Source organism: Sinohyriopsis cumingii, chromosome 7 (genome assembly GCF_028554795.1).
Source record: "Sinohyriopsis cumingii isolate HCF-2022 chromosome 7, ASM2855479v2, whole genome shotgun sequence".
Classification (NCBI taxonomy): domain Eukaryota; kingdom Metazoa; phylum Mollusca; class Bivalvia; order Unionida; family Unionidae; genus Sinohyriopsis; species Sinohyriopsis cumingii.
In genome coordinates, this window is record NC_142967.1 from 110,717,573 (window position 1) to 110,738,651 (window position 21,079).

The window sequence follows — 21,079 nt, forward strand, 5'->3', positions numbered from 1 at the left end:
TTTGCACATTTCGATGTTAGTGTGCCAAATGAGGTTCATCAGGCTGATATATTATTTCTGCCACATGATACTATCCGAAGACGTATATACAAGTACGCGTTAACTGTAGTTGATGTTGCAAGTAGATAAAAAGATGCTGAACCGTTAACGACTAAAACAGCATCTGAGGTTGCTTCTGTGTTTGAACGAATTTACCAGCGAGGTGGTGGACCACAGAGTGGTCTGCGATGGACAAATCTATTACAAGTTGATCCTGGCAAAGAATTTCAGGGTGCAGTATCATCACTGATGAAACAACATAACGTCACCATTAGACGAGGACATACTGAAATTCATCGCGATCAGGCAATTGTTTAGCGATTCAATCGAACACTTGCTGAGCGGTTATTTGGATATCAGTATGCGAAGGAATTTATTCAAGATACGAGATCGCGCGAATGGGTTGCAAGATTACCAAGCGTGATTGCTGCGCTAAATAATGAGATTACACGAACAACCAACATGAAACCTGCCATCGCGATCACACAAAAAATATACCACTACAACGAAGGAAAGAAAAACAAAAAATACTGGGTGATGTTACAGTTAGATATTTATATGAACCGGGTGAACTTGAAGGTGGTAAACGAAGAGCGACTGATCCTATCTGGAGTGTTACCACACACAAGATATCCACCGTGACAAGATCCACTGACAGACCAGCAATCTACAGGTTGGATTCAACTGCTCCTCAACGCGGATTCACACGTGAGCAATTACAAGTAATTCCCGAGGACACACAATTGCCACCCCGATCACTTAACTAGCACCCCGACGTCGATTACACTCAAGACAGGTCAACATGATATTATCGCGTGTATGACCGCGATTGTTATCTTTTCTGTCTACGGTAAATTGTCTTCAATTTGTATTCGAATACTGCCATAGCATTATACAATTAAAGCTCGCGCAGTGATTATTCTGCTGTTGTTTTTACTCAATAATAAATTCAACATCAAGATCAAATTCGCTATTATTTTTTTTTGTCACTCTGTTTGTAACCAGAGAGTTTTTTCTTATTACATCACCATCGGTGTTGTTTTTATCAGTTATTGACTCTTCCAAGACAATCCTTCGCAGTTGAGATATTCTTCTGACTCTGGACACAGCCAAGTAAACTAAGTTTGACCATTCGATTCGATCATCAACAATCCAGACAGTTGTATCACTGATAGTTAGTCCTTGAGATGAATGAATTGTCATTGCGTATCCTAGCGTCCACGGAGATTTATTCATTTTTAGTGCGTCTTTGACAGCATTAATATCAACTAACACAATATCATTCAATACTAAATTATGTTTCTCTGTTCCTGACGCAGTCAGGCGTCCTGGTATATCAACATCTATATTCTGTAACCGCGTATCAGCTGGTCTATAACATAACGGCACTGGCAACATTGGAAACTGTTCTTGTTGTAATTGAAATAGCTGTTGTTGAAGTGTGTCTCTGACTATCTTTCTACTTGCCACTATCAAATCGTCTGGTTTCCACACGCTTCAAAAGTCGCTCATCGAAGTTTCAGGAATCATCTCGCGCATAATTTCACATTGAATTTTATTCAGTTGTAATCTGATTAATGTTTTAAATTCTTTCAACGTTGCATCAAGTGCTCTATGATCATCAGACACTTCTTCGTAATAATCAACAAAATCTTTTAACCAATCATGTGGAGATGCACCGACAAACGGAGGTGGTTGACCGTGATCGCCGCACATAATCACTGCAGTATTTTTCGTTAGCAGCCAATCAAGAAATGTTTTTAATGTTTTCCAAGGGCACCGTACATATCTCATCCCAAATTATTTTCTCGGGAATATATTTTGTTCCCATTCAATCTGACGTCCACACACCGCCGCTGTATTTGAAAAAGCTGTGATAAGTACAAGAATTGACTCCTCGTTGTTTCATCTCCCTGGCAGGCCTGTGTGTAGGTGTTAGCACAATCATATCTGAATTTCGAAATAATTCAATCGCTCGAGTTGTCTTACCAGACCCACCCGGTCCGTTCAAATAAATGGTTTTGTGTCTGGTGATTGGATCATACACAGATGGCAACAACGAAGTTTTCGAAGACATTTCTGATAATTCTGATTTACAATAATCATCCTTAATTGCAACATCAGCGGATTCACAATATTCATGTAACATCTCCGCTTTTATTCTCCACGAACTCCATTCATCGTTGCTTGTAAAAGCCAGTGATTCTGAATATCTTTTACTTAGATAAAATGAATCCGTTGCAACTCTAACTGTGGTGTCAGGAAATCGATTTATCATCGATAGTAAATTTATGGAAACATAAGCCAGCATCGAAGATCTTAGATGTGTGTATTGAGGCGATTCTCCGTCGATATAACTTACAATTGTGCCCAACTTTTTCCCGTCGGATAAGTAAGCATCCTCCCGATTACAAAATATATTTCTCGCAACAGCGTCAGCAATTATAAAATCCAATTCAGCATCATCGATAATCAGTCGCGAGTGATGTAGTTTGTGATCATATGCAGCACCTTGAGTAAATTTACCGATTATTCTTCGTCCGAGATCTTTTGCTGTTTCTTCACTATTGCTAAGTTTGATCTTGAGAACTTTAGGAGCCTCACCGACAATGACATCCATCGGGGTATTTGAACTCTCTCGTGCATACTCGCTAATAACTTCATCGAGACTGATACGCTCCGGTGTTGGTAGCCAAACTGAGGTCTGCGGTCGATATGATAAGATTGCTTCACTGACAGTCAACGATACCAGTATTCGGCTGTCAAGCATATATCGCAATAACACTATTGGTACCCAGTGCTTTTCACTGAAGTGTCTGCCAAACCAAACAAACAGAACGGATGAAGTCTCGCGGCGAATTCAAACGAAGTCACACGAGCAAATCCTGTCAATTCAAAATCGGGTAAAGGACCGTTTATAGCAACTCGTTTCATCGAGTTCGTGGGATGTCCAAATCGCTTAAAATATTCGCGACACTCGCCCATCCCGAGAAAGCTTCCTGGGTAGCAAGTAATCATATCCACAGAAATCATATCCCGGTAATCATACCGGGTATTCCACAACCCGCCATGTCCATACTGGACACAACTTAATTGTATATCCGAGAGAAACTGACTTCGGGTTGGTCTCCATAAATTTCTTTCTCTTGCGGCGTGAGCGGCAACACTTGGAACTGTAAAACAATTAACCAATAACTGCTCAGTGTTTTCTTCGATTTTCACATATTTCTCTGCTAGTTTATTCATTTGTTGCTGCAACGACTCCGACCGGTATAATTCACCGTTGGGTTTTACAAATTGATCATATTCGCCATACTCTTAAATAACCACACTGACACAGGGTCGGTTTTACTCAGCGTGTAAATAACATCAAATATGTTTTCGGAGTAAAGTTTTACAACACGATCTCGTGGAAATATTGTAACTGCATCAGTCCAGGCATGAGAGTTATGATCAATAATTTCAATCGGTGATCCTGACTTTTTATAATGCTTCGAATTATATAATATTTCCCCGGTTAGTGTTTTTACTGTAATTGAAAATTTTAATTTACTTGATAATACAGCAACATCATTTATTGATGCCCCAGTATCCTTGACTTGCTCAGCCAATGCCGCTATTTTTTCACGTCGCAGATCGATTAAACCGTTTCCTCGTTTTGCGTTTTTAAAATGTTCCATTACTCGCTCGGCTACACAATTTAACGTAGTCATTGATGACGTCTTCATCGGGGTGAGTTTATCAATTTTTGGTTTTTTTTACCGGATAGATTCCATAAATGACTGCGGTTACAGGATACGCTCGAGCGTAGTATGGTTTATCAATCCCGGTCAGCATTCCTGGTTTGGAATCTCTACTTAACAGAATGGTCTTTCCGTTAGCAAGAACAGGGTCGAGTTTGTCACGGATAATCCACGTATCGGAATCTGTTTGCACAATAAATTTTACTCTGAAAAAATAGTTCTTACCGCGTTGATGTTTATCAAGGGGAAGATAATCAATAATGGTTTTCGCTCGCGCATCATTCATTGTAGAGTCAACAACATTAACTTTGTCATCCTTGATTTTATCAACGACATTGACTTCGTCGTCCTTGATTTTATCAAGGTTACGGATAATTTTAAATGACGACCATACATGAGATGCGCCGTCGTCGCGGAATTCTTTTTTGTCATTCCTGATAATATTAAATAGATCAGTTAGATTCCGTCGTCGTGAGTCTCTGTTTAGCCTGTCAAGATCGAATCTCCAGGCGCCAAATAACTCCTTCATATTATATTTAAGACAAATATTTAAATAAGAAATATTATATATACAAATGAATAACTGCAAGTGGTTAAAAGTTGGATCTGTAACAGTCTGTAATAAGCCCTGCAGGAAGGAATTCTGCGGTGAACACATACAAAGCATCAAACGAGGAAGCACAGGACCTATACCATACCTGCGATGTGGCATTTGGGTCAGGAGTAAAACACAGTTATGTGCGGGATGCGGAGGAAAATGATACCGTGAACTCAAGCGGTATTACAATAAAAAAAATAATGGAGATGCGCTGAAATCCGAGAGCGATTATATAACTAAGTTCTCAGACAAATTATAAATTAGACAAATACATTATAGTATAAAATGAATCAAGAATTTGTCCCACATCCAACCATTAAAAATTACGAAGCATCTCGCGAGGGAATAGTCAGACATTGCAGATTGAAAAAACCAGTTGGTGTTGTTAATAATACTGGTTATCTTAAATTCGGCACTGGAAAAAAAGTTATTACAATCACAGGGCCGTGTACGGGTGTTTCTTTGGAGAGATCAAAGACGGTTTTGTAATTGATCACATCAACAAAGATAGACTTGATAATTCTTTATCCAATCTGAGAGTTGTCACACAGCGCGAAAACTGTCAATTCGGAAACACTGGTTGTTATAGTAAATACGCCAAGAAGGTTGTTTCCATAAATTTAGATACGATGAAGAAATAATATTTCAATCGATGAACTCAGTTGGCAAGTATTTTGATATTTGTGTGGCTTCAGTACGAAAAGTCGCAGAAAATGTATATAAATCCGCGATGTCAAAAAAAATATAACAAGGAAAGGATTACTTTTTATTATTGTTAGGTACTTCTATAATCCTGAGGATTTTTAATGGGAGATAACTCTACAGCGACTGTGTAAAAGTCAATGATACAAGTATTTCCCCTTGTCAAGGAGTGTTGCGCAACACTTCCTGACAGGTAAATTTATCCAGCGCGGTATATTTTTTTTACAGCCAACTGTATACACACTGAGTCACAGTCTCGCGTTTGTCAGTATTTTCATAAATCAGAGCTTAAATTCAGTGTTTAAAATTCAATTCAGAATTTGTTAACTGTCTGGTACCACTCTCTGTAAATCATTTACAGGTAACACAACGAGAAGACGGTTTTCTTCACAAGGAAGTAAATAATTTCCCTTTATTTCCCCTTGATTTTATCAAGGTGACAAAGTCAAGAACAATTTTATCCCTGACAAAGTCAGGACAAACGCGTAATTGTCTATTTATCTTTTTATTTTACAGACAATATCACTATTTTATTACACTTGTTCGGTTTTATGGCTCATCTGTATTTTTCACACGATCATATTTAAGAAAAAACATTTTAAACAAAGCTATTTTTGAACTCCCAAGTATCAGTCGGTTTATATACAATATCGTCCGAATAATATACGGGGTTTCGAAACCCAACGAAGTTGCACAACTTTCCCCGTTATCACCCCGTTAGGGGTGGTCTTTCACCACTCAACGGGATTGATTTTGGGGGAGGGAGTGCAACTTTGTTGGACGTAGAATATAACCCCGCCTACTGTAAATACTATATGTTGTACCGTCCTAGGATAAGTTATATATGCAATTGTAAATACAATGCTGTAAATATGCTTCTACTGTTGTAAATGCTACCGTCTTAAGATAAGTTAGAATTAAGTACCTAGGGTAAGTTATATGTTATGTGTTGTCCCTATATGAACCTGCTAGCATATCAAATTGTAAGCTAGGGGTTCACAAATGGGGAATGTCTCGTCTCTCGCAAACACACCCTCTGGGCTCTCTAGACTGTTATTTGACATTGGGGGTCGTGTTTCCGCTCCTGAGTTTGGTAGGATGTCATAAGGAGATGTGATGTATTTTTTCTTTTAAAGATGTAATATTTATATAAATATGAATCACGAAAATATCAATAATGTGATTATGCTATTAAAAAATTAGAAAAACAAGGATTTAATATATCACTAAATCCTGAAACAATTCTGTCCGATTTTAAATCATTATATGAAGCTAAATGTGCAGGGCGTTATATTCTTCCTGCTCAATATCCAAAATAAGTTACATAAATCACTGGCCAGCGTAGAAGAAGCACAAATAAATGAATTTGTTCCATTGTCTCGTGCACTTGAAAAGATCAGGCTGGCATTGGCAGCCGAGTATGAGATGAAAAAGATAATAAATAATCGCGTTAGAATATTAAGAAATTATATGTCCCTTGATGAAGTCAAGGATGACAAAGTCAACGCTGATTTCATCAACGATGAAATCAAGGAAGTAAATATCTCACCTTGATGAAATCAAGGATTTTACTTGGAAGTGAAATCGAAAGTAAAAAAAATATTACTTTTTTACCGTCCGATTTACTAGTAAATACCCTACACTGTTGCAGAATAAAGTATTTTTACTGCAATATCTTATCAAGATGATCCCGTGAAATACACGAGTGAGCATAATTCATGATTTGGTCTAGAAAACACATGATCATTGTGATATGATTCTCTTGTAGTTGTTTCAACTGTGATTCTGTCAGTAAATTATTATTATCGCCGTATTTATCAATAACTATTTTAACTTCACCTATCAACGACGTTCCGCTGAATACTTTTTTGATATATTCTTCAAGTACTTGTTTGCCGTGTATGGAACATTTCACGTGTTGATACATGCTATATTTTTTTATCATTTATTATAATTTATTGTAATGGTGATGGCACTGTTATTGTCGTCTTCGTCGTCACTGACGTCACTGTCGGTGACAACAAAATCACTGTCGGTGTCACTGTCGTCGTCATCGGTGACGTCACTGTCGGTGACAACAAAATCACTGTCATCAGTGAAATCATCATCACATTTTTTCTTGGAAGTCTTTGACTTTTGGGACATTATCATAATATGATATTATTAATTGGAAGTCTACGACTTCACCAGCAAATTAATACTAATAGTTTTATTTCTCACGTCCAAAAGTCTACCCCGTTGGTCAGTGACTTTAAAATTCATCCTTGTCAGCGTTGGATTTAAACACTGTAGAAATACTGGATTGATTGGCTCTTGTACAACCAAAAACCCAGGTGGTTCTTCAGGAGGAAATGAATATAATATAAACCCTTGCTGGGCTTGATTTGATACTGTTGTGTCTATGTTGTAACTGCCATCGATTACGTCACACACAAGATTGACCGCGACCACTTCAGTGATATTTACGATTCCCGGAGAAACATGTCTGCCATCGCTGGCTGTAGAATTATCATGTCTGAGGGTTGTTGGCGGTGGCAGTATTTTTTGTGCTGGTCAAGCATGTCATTGAAGTATTCATCGACGACATCAGTAACAATTTTTTTTAACACGACCGGGGAAACGTATCCTGGTAATTTATAATTCGGTAGCTCAGCTTCTTTCAGCGAGTACTTATCCAAAAATAGTTGTTTAATGATGGGGTTACTGTTAATTACTACCTGAATCATTCGCTGGTTATAATATTCCATATCTGCGGCAATCTGATTTAATATCTCAATTTGTTTAATAATTTCGCTGCGTGAACTTATATCAAAAAGATGTTCTTGGAAGCGTTGCCGTAGATGCTCTAGTTGTGCTCCATGTGATAGATTAACAATTTTAAAATATTCAGTAATTTCGCTTAGACAAACACGAAATGCATCATGCGCCCCCCCCCCCCCCCCGTTGTATTGTGTGAGTAAAATACCACACAATATCGCTGCCATCTTTAAAGGGGGGAATATCAGACTTTTTTGGTTCTGGTGGTATTGGTGGTGTCGGTGGTGGATTTTCAGGCCATCCTAACACTGTTCTGATTGAACTGTTATAAATGTCTACAGCATAACCGGGTGAAGCGACTTCGATGATCGTTGACAACGTTGGCTCGTGAGCACTTATTGATATTTTTGCTTCTTTTCCGGTGATACGCTTCATTTGACGCTGTATTTCTTTGTTGATTTCTTCTATCTGATAAGACCCTGTTTGTAAATGAATGACGTCCCAATCTGGAGTACCGTCGAGGTTATTCTTATACGAAAATACAAATGAATTATCTGGCAACTGTCCGTGAAATGATGTCGACCTGATGTTGGGCCAACTGTGATATACTCGTAATTGTGCCAGTGATATTTCTTTTGCTGGAATGGCAGTTGGAAAATTAATATTAAACTCTGGTTGCGTCGAAGATATTGTTATCAATGATGTTTTTACCGGAGCTGTGTTTGCGACTATCTCTTGAAGTACCTCCGTCATTATTTATCTTCATCATTTTCAAATCAAAGTACAAAGTACTTTGAGTGTAATCGTTGTATGCGCTGGACATCAACGTGAATTCGGAATCGGATATAACTGTATCGTCGAGACTGGATGATATCATCGACGACAATTTCGAGTAGGTGCTCGTGGCCGCGTTGTTTAACTTTTCATATTCGTGCAATTTTGTTAGCGCGCATGAAGATATTTTTTTCGCGATAATATTAGCAACTCCTGCAATTGTCGCTGATGTTGAAATTGTGATTGTAATCGCGATTGCAGTTGTCACCGGAGATAACGCAGACATTAGGACACCAGTGGATGCAACTACCGCGGATATCGAATACACTATTGTGTCTAATACAGTTACACGCCGTTTGTATTTTTTCATCTTTATTGCGCATTTGTCAATAGTATCTTTTAACTCTGAATGCCATTCGCGTACTTGATCATACCTATATTGCTGCGCATCTAATGTTGTCGTTGATGCTGACTTCATTTTATTTTTTTACGCGGTAACCAATTGAGGCGTTTCAGCTACAAATTCCAAACACCACCAGTAAGATGTTGTGGTTAATTTCTTGTCTGCGGCTTCCAGTATAAATGTTTCTTCGGTTCCGCTATTTAATATGATAGTCACAACTCCGGAATATTTGTCAGTGGAATGTCTCCAGGGATATGTTGTAAATATTTCAAATTTAGCGGCACTGAATACAGACAGTCTATACACTCCAGTGGATGTTGCTGTATATTTGATAGTATTATTTTGTTTAGACCATGTTGCAAATTCAGATGATACTGTATATACGATGTTTGTGATATGCCCGGGAGTAACTCCAGTGGGGACTTTAATCAAACTGGTTTTGGTAACGATATCAGGAATCGCCGCCACGATATCCTGCTGTGTTTGTTTGATCGTATCAATGTTGGTCTTGATATCAGAAAGTTTCATGTCGATGACGGGAGGAGTTCCAAAGAACTTATCCGTGGCATCATCGGTTTTTTGAAAGTTTCTACGAAGTCTTGAGAACGCGTTTACATGAACATCATACTCTGACCGCAACGTAGTTAGTTTACCGTCAACGGCGCCAGTGCTTGTGTCTACATATTGTTTGTTTGCGGCATCTTTCGGGGATGTTGGATCTCTTAAAACCACTATTTTGTTACCGTTCGTGTAGAGTTCACCTGTCATTGTATCACCGGTCTTTGCTACACGTTCTCCTGCAGCTTTTTTGTATCATCTAGCAGCAACGCAATTGATATCGACGAATCTCTGATTCTGCCGCTGTCAGTGAATATAACGAGGTTGTCCGTGGTATCTCCAAGGACCCTGCGAATAATGTCATTCCACTTAATGTTACTGGTTTTTAGCTTGCCATGTCGATCTTGAAAAATAACAACCTCATCTGGGTCTATTCCGGTTAGACTTAAAAGATTATTAATTTCATCTTTGGTCGCATACTTTGATAAATCGATATCTTTTTTTTCTTCCTTTGTTCTGCTTGCTCTTACGTAAATATCAACCATTATTAGTTATGGGGTTGTTTAAATTTGCAGTATATTCATGCACGACTTTGTGAGGAAAAATCTTTGATTTCGAGATTGCATCAAGAACATTTAATACTTCACGGCCACATATATCGGAGGATCGGTTAGTGTTTGTGTTGGCAGCGTTGAGTACCAAACCTTTACTGACTTTGACAACGGGGATACATATCGAATGCATTCAACTGGTGGTGCTAATCCGTAAGAATCAAAGTAAATAATTCCACGTGGATCGATCGCATAAGCAACCCAGTGAGTTCCTGGACCATCGCTGTTATCAAGATTAATAATTCCTGTTTCTGGATTGCGCGGTTGTTGTGGTAATTGATCTTGCATAAAGACGCCTCTGAACTTTTTTATATTTAATTGTTTAACAGCATCAAGCAAATCAAAATTAGAAGCTGGAAGCTTCAACATAGGTGTGAAAACACTTTGTGTTTTTAAAACCGTTTTGGGTACCATGATGGCCGAGTTCCTGGGAGTTTTAACCCTCGTCCCTTTTTTTTGTATCCTTTTCCTGTGGCTTTCTTTAGTGCCATTCCAGCAGCGGTTCCAACAGCTCCTAATGCAGCGGCTTTGGCGACTGCGGGGGCAGCAGCAGCTATCAGTGCTGGTATTGCCGCGCGAAGAGGAAATATACCACCGGTTTTAACCAAATCTTTGACCGCGGCTGGAGAGAAATCAAGTCGAACTCCGGTTGCTGCTTGTTTTGCTTAATTAAAATGTTTTAGTTGGGTTTTATTCAACGATAACTTGTTTGGACCGCCAGTAATCTGATCATTTTTTAGTGTTATCGTTGCCCCACATGTGCTCGCGTTTTTCGATTGTAATTTCTTAGCCTGACCAGGGGTCAGAGTGACGTTAACGTGACTGTATGACATTTCTTATAACTTTGCGATTGATCTAATTGCATTACTTTTAGCAATGCTACATGTTTTTGAAAACATTACATGTTTTCCACTGGTGCATCAACGAATCTCATTCGGCCGCCAGCACCTTCAAGCAACATTGCTTTATCGGAAAGTATGACCGCGAATGCTCTGTAATTAGCTATAGCTCCTACGTCTCAATTCACGGTAGCCCGAAAGTGTATATCAACGACAGACTGTCTGGTTAAATCAAGATGCTCTAACGAGAAGTAATAGATTGGATAATGAGATATAAAATCCAATTGTGATATTTGCAAACCAGTATCGATATTTAGATCACGCGCTAGATATTTTGTCAATTTTTGATATGCACGTGCAACATGATTATTACGAAAATGCAACAGTATGTTCTCAGACGGTTCTTGATGTCCGTTTATTCTCAGAGAAACGTCAGTAATACCAAGTTGATCAAATATCATAACGAATGTGTTTGTGAGTTTACTCGTGCAGTATTTTGAAGAGCAATAAAAATATGTCGCGGAGCGGAAACCCCCTGCTGTGATGCTATATGCCATGTGAATAAACCATTGATGGTACTTTGAATACTATCTGTGGTTGTTGTAAGCCACGATAACAACAATTTACCACCTTGATCCATAAAAGAAAGCAGTCGTTGTTCTTCAGTAATTGCCGGAGTCATTACCGGCATCCACAGTGATAGTTTTGTTATTAATACTTTACCAGCATCACCAGCACCACCACCAGCTTCTCGCCATAAAGTATCATTATCGTCATTTTTTCTAATAAGCACGACTGTATGTTTTGCTCCAAAAAATACCTTTCGGACATCTCGGCAAAATCCAAAGATATGAGACAGTCGAATCGCACAAGAAAATTTTCTACTATCTTCGCTCAACATTAATTTACACGTATGAAAACCTAAATTAAAATTTGCATTAACACCATGAACCACAGGCCACACATCAGCGTCAGCGTTATTGGCATTATTTATTGCTCGTATAATATTGTGCAGATCACTGCTAGGATGATTAGAAGTGTCCTTGGCAAACAGCATTGATGGACCAGCTGATCTTGTATAATCATCAGAATATCTCGCTAGACCAATTATTGTTGTAGCAACATCAACATCATTCTGAATCGATTCGATATTTTTTCCATCAATCATATATATGGCGCTACTAAACAATGCCATCATTCCGTTATTGACAAAACCGATTTTAAACGCATCCCCGTAGTCTGTGTTATCTGTTTTTATAATTTCTCCTTCTACCTCAATAAATGCTTCAGCGGGCAAGAAATATATACTTGTATCTTGAACCTGAAGTTCAATTCGTCCTCGTTTGTTTGGCTCTTGTGCGTCATAAGAATAATACTGATAATCACGCACTGATTCATTTTTAAGAACCGGTTCGTCTATGTCGAATGCTGGGTCGGATTCCCGTTTAAACATTTTATTATAGAAGTTATCGTCTAAAACGAAGACCACTTCCCGCAATCAAACTTGTGTTTATTTGTTCAGGACTTATCAGCGCTGCTAGTTTTTGATTTGCGGCTTCATTTATTACTTTACTAACATTTGCTGGCATGTCTGCGGTGGCTGGTAATTTTACTGGCGGAAGTGGACTTTTTTGGGTTCTGCGTATTAATCGTGCTAGTCTATCCTTGAATGATTGAAATGCTTTTCCGGCAAGGTCACCAACGGTTCCAACAACTTTATCTTTAATAACATCAATGGCTTTCATCGATAATTGTTTTGCGATCGGTATTGCTTTAGGTGCCATTCTCGCGAATAAACCCCGAACAACATCGCCTAATCTGTTTCCATAAGTCATCCTGTATACGGGTACTCGTGAATTTACCACCCTGACCATGACTGGTCTACGATGAGAATTGTGTACGATCATTTTATTTAATTAGTTATTTATTTAACTAGTCGCTGTCCAGGAGTTCATCAATAAATTCTCGATAGATGTGAGTATCCATGATGCCGCCGCGAAATAATCGCTGACAGATATCAGCTGCTTCATTAATTATTTCTGGTGAGTTATTTCCAGCTCGCTTTCCTCCTATGAAAACTTCTAACCGTGATACATCATTGATGATATTATCAGGACAAGTAATTCCCAAACCACTGCCAGTTGCTCCTTCTTCTGTTGTCTTCTTAAATAGTCTTAAGGGCGATCTTTCTCCTCTTGCTTTTGTAAGTAGCTCCTCAGACTTTTTAGGTTCCGACATCAACTCTTGCTGCGGTGAAGAAGACTGTTGTTGTTCTATCTGTTGCAGAGGTGGAGGAAGCTGATATGAAGGCTCTTGCTGGGTTTCTAGTTGTTTCAGCTTTTCTTTATAAAGTCCCTTTACTTCTTTATCAAGACTTCTGTATTCTAAATCATCATCTCTGGCTTGTTTTTTTGTTTTTATATATACGATATATCCATTTAATAAGATTATCATCAGTTACTCCTTCATAATCGGGTTTTAAGATACTAGATTTATTAAATATACTAATTAATATTTTTTCAGACAATTTTTCTATTTTAGTATTTCTAATATCTTCAGCAAAACCCTCCCTAAATTTTGCAATCATTTTTACATTTTCCTTTATTGGTTTAGACGCGAGTTCAGCACGAATTTGTCCAATACCTTCAAGTATTTCTTCGCCGACGGGCGGAGGTTGAGTTGCAGCTATATCAGTTGGAAGATCTCGTAAAATCTTTTTTGTTTGTTTGGTTCTTTTTGCAATCTTTTCAGCCTGCGTGGCGGTTTGTTTTAGCACCGGAAGAATACCCGGTTTTGTTATATCTGTTGGATCTCCCAGTAAAGCTCTTTCTGTGATCTCCGCCGCTTTCTCAGTAGCTGTTGTAACGGGTTTAAATAATTCTTCTGCACCTGTTGCAAATTCAACTTGTGCTTGCTGCCATGCTTGTAATTTTTGTCTTACACTATCTCGTACAGGAAGAAATTTTTCAATTGCGGCTAGTCGCTCTCGAGCCAGTCTAGCAGAATGTGCTTCTCCAATGTTGGCCATTATTGTTAACTTAAATTTTTAATTTATGGCGACGACAATCAAACCCTGACGCACACACGTTACGAAATATACATCAGACTTGGTGCAGCGGCGACATGGACATAAATAAATTCAGAAATTTCTTTAGTCGTGCTCAGGCAAAACCACACGGATTTGTAACGATAAATTTACATGATCCTCGGACACGGTATCGAACAGGATTAGATACAATTTTTAGTTAGAAACGCTAGCGTTAAAAGCGCTTGCACTTTCAGAAATCCTTTAGGATTTTTCCAGGAGCAGCAGAGAGACTGTAACAACACCGAATGTTTCGTCTAGTAGACCCTTGTATCGAGAAGTAGTTATATAGGCAGATATTTTTTAATGAGATAACCCTTCTAGTCAGCGGAGAAAGCCTATTTATCATTGTTTCTTGACTAGAAAGGTTTATTTTGTGAAGACAAGACCTTCTATCAAGAGTGTTTTCGATAGAAGGTTCTGTTTGACGAAATAGTTGGTGGGCTCAGTCTCTCTGCTGCTCTAGCAGTTATATTTATTTTTATTTTTCTGATAGGGGTACACTAGCCAACTCTGCTCGTTTTGATTCGCAGCCTGATATATTATCTTGCTAACATTTGCAGGCATAACGTCTGTGCTGGGAAATTTTTCTGGCTGATGTCGGACCGCTGGCAGCGATTTCCGTATTAATCGTACTAGTCTGTCCTTGATTGCCGAGAATGCCTTATTATCAAAATCACCAGCATCACCAATACCTTTATCACGAACAAAACCAATAGCTTTCATTGAAACTTCTTTTGCAAGTGGTATTGCTTTTGGAGATATTCTTCTAAAAAGACAATTAACAACATCACCGGGGCCATCACCGTAGATCGCTTCGTAAGTTGGTAACTGTGAATTTATCATCCTGACCAGGATAGGTCCACGTTGAGCATTATGTGTGATCATCTTATTTTCTTATTACTGATCTAATTGTATACCCTTGATCACTGCGGTAATCATCAACAGTTTCATTAATGAGGGACCGTTAACACTGATGTCCATGATACCGCCTGTAAATAATCTCTGACAAAGAACAGCTGCTTCATTAACGATTTTTGTTTGATTATTTAAGTTTATCATCCTAATTGTCCTTGCCAATGTCTTTTACAGCCAATAAAGAGCTGTCCACCAATGTGTTCGTCTTGTCAGTAACCGGCTTGAGTGAATAATGCAGCATGGTATTTCTGACGCACCTGGTTTCAGCTGACCAGGTCCAACAATTTCATTCTGGGATAAAACAAGATTGTAAGCTTTCTTTGAAATGTATCATTATTCTATTTTCCTCTCTAAGTCGCAGATGACTTGCTTCTATACTTATTGTCAATCATCAAACCACCAAAGACAGACGTCACAAACAAAAGTTAGTTTTAGGCAGTGGTTTTCCGTTAAGTCAATCTTAGCATTCCTTTCATGGAATGCAACTCTGGCTTGTTCTTCGTGCAGATTGCATCATACACCTTATATGACACAATACTAACTGCATATCTGCTATAGAGTTTTTACCAAGAAGTGTAACCGGAATACATATACCAGATACCAGGATGTTCCGAATGAATTCCAATATTAAATGTCCTGATTATCAATAGCCTTGAATAAGCTGATGTACCAAGAGTCTTGATGTATAACAATGATATAATCCAGAATGTCTTTGAATGAATTCACAACAATCCCAAGAGAGCAAGATTGTCCGAAACATAAATTAGAACTTTGCCATTCTAATGAATAATTTTTCAATAAATGATTCCTCTCAACTTACATATGAATACAAGAGTAAATAAATCCAGGGAGTGAAATTAAAGGAAGAATGAATAATTTTGTCTATCAGAACTTTAAATAAAACTCTAACATGAAGAACAATAACAAAGATGTCGGTCAAAAGTTCGCTTCCAGAAACATCTATTATGTCTGCATTAAGGATTATCTATATTTCTATTTTAAAAGCTAGACCATGAACTCAAACATCTGTAAACAGCATATCTATAACTTACAAACAAAATACAAAACAGGTACGCACCAAAACTATTTCCTTAATCAGGGATACAGGTAATTCATACAAAAATAAATTAATTATTCATAAGATATTGACATCTGTGACTAGTGTGTCCATCCTGATGACAAGTACGTGTATAACATCATTATTGTTTATTTTCCGTTTTGTGGTGGTTGTTTCTTCGATGAAATCATTCAATTTGCTCCACATTGTTATAATTCCTCACTGAGTTTACTTCAGTTTCATCAACATTTTCTCGAATTGTATTCTCTATACCCTATCCTCACTGTGTATTGGAACAAGGCCTTTATTTAGCCATCTATTTTGAATTCAATCTGAAAACGTCAGAACGAAGTCAGAATTTTTCTTCAGAACTCCGTTGATCTACATGACCAAATGAAGGTGGGCCCCGAGTAGCCGAGTGGTCTAAAGCGCTCTCTGTTGCGGATCACTGCCATCTCACCTCTGTCTGCGTGGCTTCGAGTCTAGGATTCGGCCAATGTGGGCTTGCCAGTAGCTTCTCGTGGGTCGGTGGTTCTTCCCGGGGTTTTCCCGGGTTCTTCCTCCACCTTTAATACTGGCCGCCATGCATAGCCTATCGTGTGCTGAAATATGGCGTTAAACCCAACAACAACAACAACAACAAAAACTAAATGAAGGACATTTATCTGACCAAATAATGTACATATAACAGTCACGTGAGAAAACTACATCTCCACACAGGGAATGCATCAATAAAAAACAATAACTAAGAAAAGAATTATTCTAAGAAAGTTAATTTTCAAAGACGGTCTTAAGTCAGTCGAAAACAATATTAAACAAAATTTGAAATATAGGTTTTATGAACATACTTAATCGGTTTTTATTTTTTCTGTTAAAACAAATACACATATATAATAGTTTTTGACTCTGCAATAAAATCAAACAGCTTAAGTTGTGTTTGAAGTCCAAGGTTGTTCCAATGTTGTGTATATTTTTGTAAAGCCATTGTTGTTGAAATAATTGTTCCGTTTTCTTAAACCTTTCAGGATGTTGCCCATAGCAAAGAGTGCTCCCGTTATTTATGTTCTTCCGCTTCTGACACACCTATTAATTAGCTAGTTTTATAATGTTGTTCTGAAACAATAACACAACTACTTTTACGTTGTTTTCCATCCCATAAACTATTGATATTTATTTCTTTATTATCTCTTAAATTGGCGCTCCTCTTTTGGTGCATAGATTTTACTTCAACAGAGTTATGGAGGAGAATATTGAGTTTCACTTTGATGCCGGCTTCAATGGAGGTCTTGACCAGGCATTTACAGTTGAATACCGGCCTGCGGTCGGTCCTAAAAATACCTGGCAAAGTACTGCTATCAAAGACTTACAGGAGAGAGAAAATCAGCACAGACTTCCTAATGGTACTTTCTCTGTAAACATCACCCAACCCCCTCCTGGATTTTACCTCTACAGGATGTATTCATGGAACGCTAAGGGTAGAAGTCCATACTCAGACTGGATTCCGATGATAATACCAAGTAGTAAGATTGCAACCTAAATGTTGGCTAATGTTGTCATCTACTTTAAATATAACTCTTGGCAAAATATATCAATTTTCATCTGTTTGGGTGAAGACCATTGGAAGATATTACTAATCCATTGTAATATGCTTTCTGAGATACGGTTTAAAGATAGAAAACGTTTGGAAGAGATATCTGTATACTTTAGTAGTCGAATAGATGTAAATATATCCATATATATATATATATATATATATATATATATATATATATATATATATATATATATATATATATATATATATATATATATATATATATATATATGTATATATATAAGGCATTGTGTTGCTTATGAGTTTTTGTAACGTCGTATAAGAAGCTAAAGTTACTTTACCATTTAATTTGCAGTAGCTTGAAACAGTCTGGATATATGCCAGTATTGAACCAAAAGAAGTTTCCTCCATTTGTATTAATACTCAGAATGTTGTTCGCCATTTGTTTCATGGTCTCATATAAGATCTATTTTAGCACATACTTTATGCTTTTATGCAAGTATAATCCCGGTTGTCAGCTTGCTGTGGTTATTGGACTTGGAGTAGAAACATCTGTGTTAGTTGTCACTATCATTGCCTTTGTGATCTTCATCCTGAAGAATACATCAAATACAAAGATGAGTACGTTGTATTATATTCCATAAACATACTCCATTTTTAAATGTTCAATAGCGATAAATACCAAACTGCAAAATGATCTAAAGCCTTAGATAGACATAGTAAAAAAATCATATTTAATCCTTTGCCTCATCATGTTGATTATTGTCTCTTCTTTTTTCAATTTATTACATCCTAATTATACACAGTAGTTATATAATATTAGACAAGATTAATATGCAGTAAGACAAGTAGATGATATTAAATTAAATAACATGAATATCACTTTCGTTGGAATGAATAATAAGTAAATCAAATAATCCGAATGTTCATTTACATTGGATCGCACTAGTTTAGGTGTACAATAATCTCTCCCTCGTCTTCGATCAATACGGATAATTTGTAACATGCCTTTATAAAGTTTTACTTATGTAAATTAATTTTCCTTTTTAAAAAAACGAACTAGGATGGTTATTTTATATGTATTCACGACAGCTTTTTCTGTTTAAATAACAGACAAGCCATCTGAAGAAAACAACGTTCCCAGGTAACACGAATTTCGGATTTGCAAAAAGACATGCATATTCATTCACTCTTACACCAAGAGTTAGGTAAAAGGACACGAAACACTTTAGACATGGTATAGACGCTAGTAGTTAAGTGGGATACATTAGCGTCAATGGGAATTAGCATTACAGAGACCCCTGGGACAGATTAGCGTCAAGGGAAATTTAACATGGAGAAAAATCGTGGGTCAGATTAGCGTCAAGGGAAATTAACATGGAGAAAAATCGTGGGACGGTTTAGCGTCAAAGGAATTTAAACAGGGTGGGACTTTATAGCGTCAAGGGAAATTGAACATGGGATTTTTTTTTTAAAATTTTTTTTTTTTTAAAAAAGGGGTAGGCAATGGAAAGGCTATCTCTTTTCGAGAAATATGGCTGGCCCTGAAAAGGGCCTTTGGGTTTTCTTCTTCTTCTGCTTCTAATTTCTTCTTTTTCTCCACCAAGTTCTTATTTTATCTCCAACACTGTTTCTCTTCTTCTCTTTCTTTTTCTCCTGCTCTTCTTTCTTCTTCTTCTCTTCCTCCTCTTCTTTCTTCCTCTTCTCATTTTCTTCTTCTTTTTCAATCTTTTCGTTCCATTTGCTTATTCTTATTCTTTCCTCTTCATCCTCCTTCTCCTCCTTTATCTCTTTCATGACACCACTAATCTTGTCCTTTACCTTTTTTAAGTTATTAATTTCCATCTTTACACGATGGGGACTATAGGAATAATGGTCTTCAACCAGTCTTATTAACATCTGCTCCATCATTCCTAAGTTGTCTAAAACGTCTTGTAATGTTTGTATTTTGTCCATTTGGTTAGAAGCCATCTTCTTTTTTTATTCTTTGCAGAATGGTTTGAACGACGAAAACTGTGGGTTCTTATACTTAAAGCGCGTACGTGAAGGAAAACATCCCCCTAAAACTTAAAATTGATCTTACCTAGATCATGACCAAACAACGCGCGAACGTGAAGGAAAACATCCCCCTACTTTTTCATTTCATATAATAAAACCCAAACTATACTTTCTCATTTCATATAATAAAAACCCAAACTATACTCTCCACATACGCTAAGAAACAATAAACAAAATCCATAATCTACTATCCACACAATCTTACGTGAGCGCTTACAAAACCCAAACTATACTCTTCACATACGCTAAGAACAATAAACAAATCCATAATCTACTATTCACACAATCGTACGTGAGCGGGTACAAACACAAACACACAAACACAAACACATACGCTAAGAAACAATAAACAAATCCATAATCTACTATCCACACAATCGTACGTGAGCGGGTACAAACACAAACACACAAACACAAACACACAAACACATACCCTCACACTATCTTAAAAAAGAGTTAGTGTTTATATTCACACTACTCTACCTACACATTGGCAAATTGATGGTTATTTCTTTTCTAGAGTATTGGGTAGCCCTGAAAAGGGCTGTTTTTTTGGAACTTCATGGATACCTGGTTAATGGTGGCACCTTCCAGGCCTGGCGCCACATACACATCTTATCCCCCAGTTACTTTTTACTTTTTTGGGGGAGAGAGCAGAGGCAGGATATGTCGCTTCAGAATCCCAATTTTCGCTCTCTGGGATTCTGAAATTTATTCTTCTTCTCTTCTTTTCCTTCTCCTCCTCCTCTTCTTTGTTTCTTCTCTCCTCCTCTTTGTATCTTCTTTCCTCTTCTTCTTTATATCTTCTCTCCTCCTCTTCTTTTTTTCTTCTTTCCTCCTCCTCTCTTATCCTTCCCTCCTCCACAATGGCTTCCGCGGCCAGTTCATTCAACAGGCGCCTGGCATATTCCAGATGCACATGAAGTTCCAACAGTTTAGACAGTCTCGTGTTCATTTTTGGTGTTGATCAATCAACAAGGGTAGCTAGACTGCCCAGCGAGTTTCAATTTATAGTGAAAGCGCGGACGTGAAGGAAAACATCCCCCTAAAAAAACATAAAATTGATGTTACCTACATCATGAAGAAAACAACAACGCGCGGACCTAAAAGAAACACTCACTCACTTTTGTATGCTACCCATCACTATTTTAAAATTTTTTATAAATCACTTCATTAGACTATCCACATACGCAAAGCAATCCAATCTAACTCCATATATACACCTCAAACACCAAAAAACATGATTTTAATCTACTATTCATACCAACTTACTTAAGCACTTACTAACACACAAACACATACCCTCACATTTTTAAAAAAAGAGTTAGTGTTTATTTTCACACTACTCTACCTACACACATTGGCAAATCGATCGTTATTTC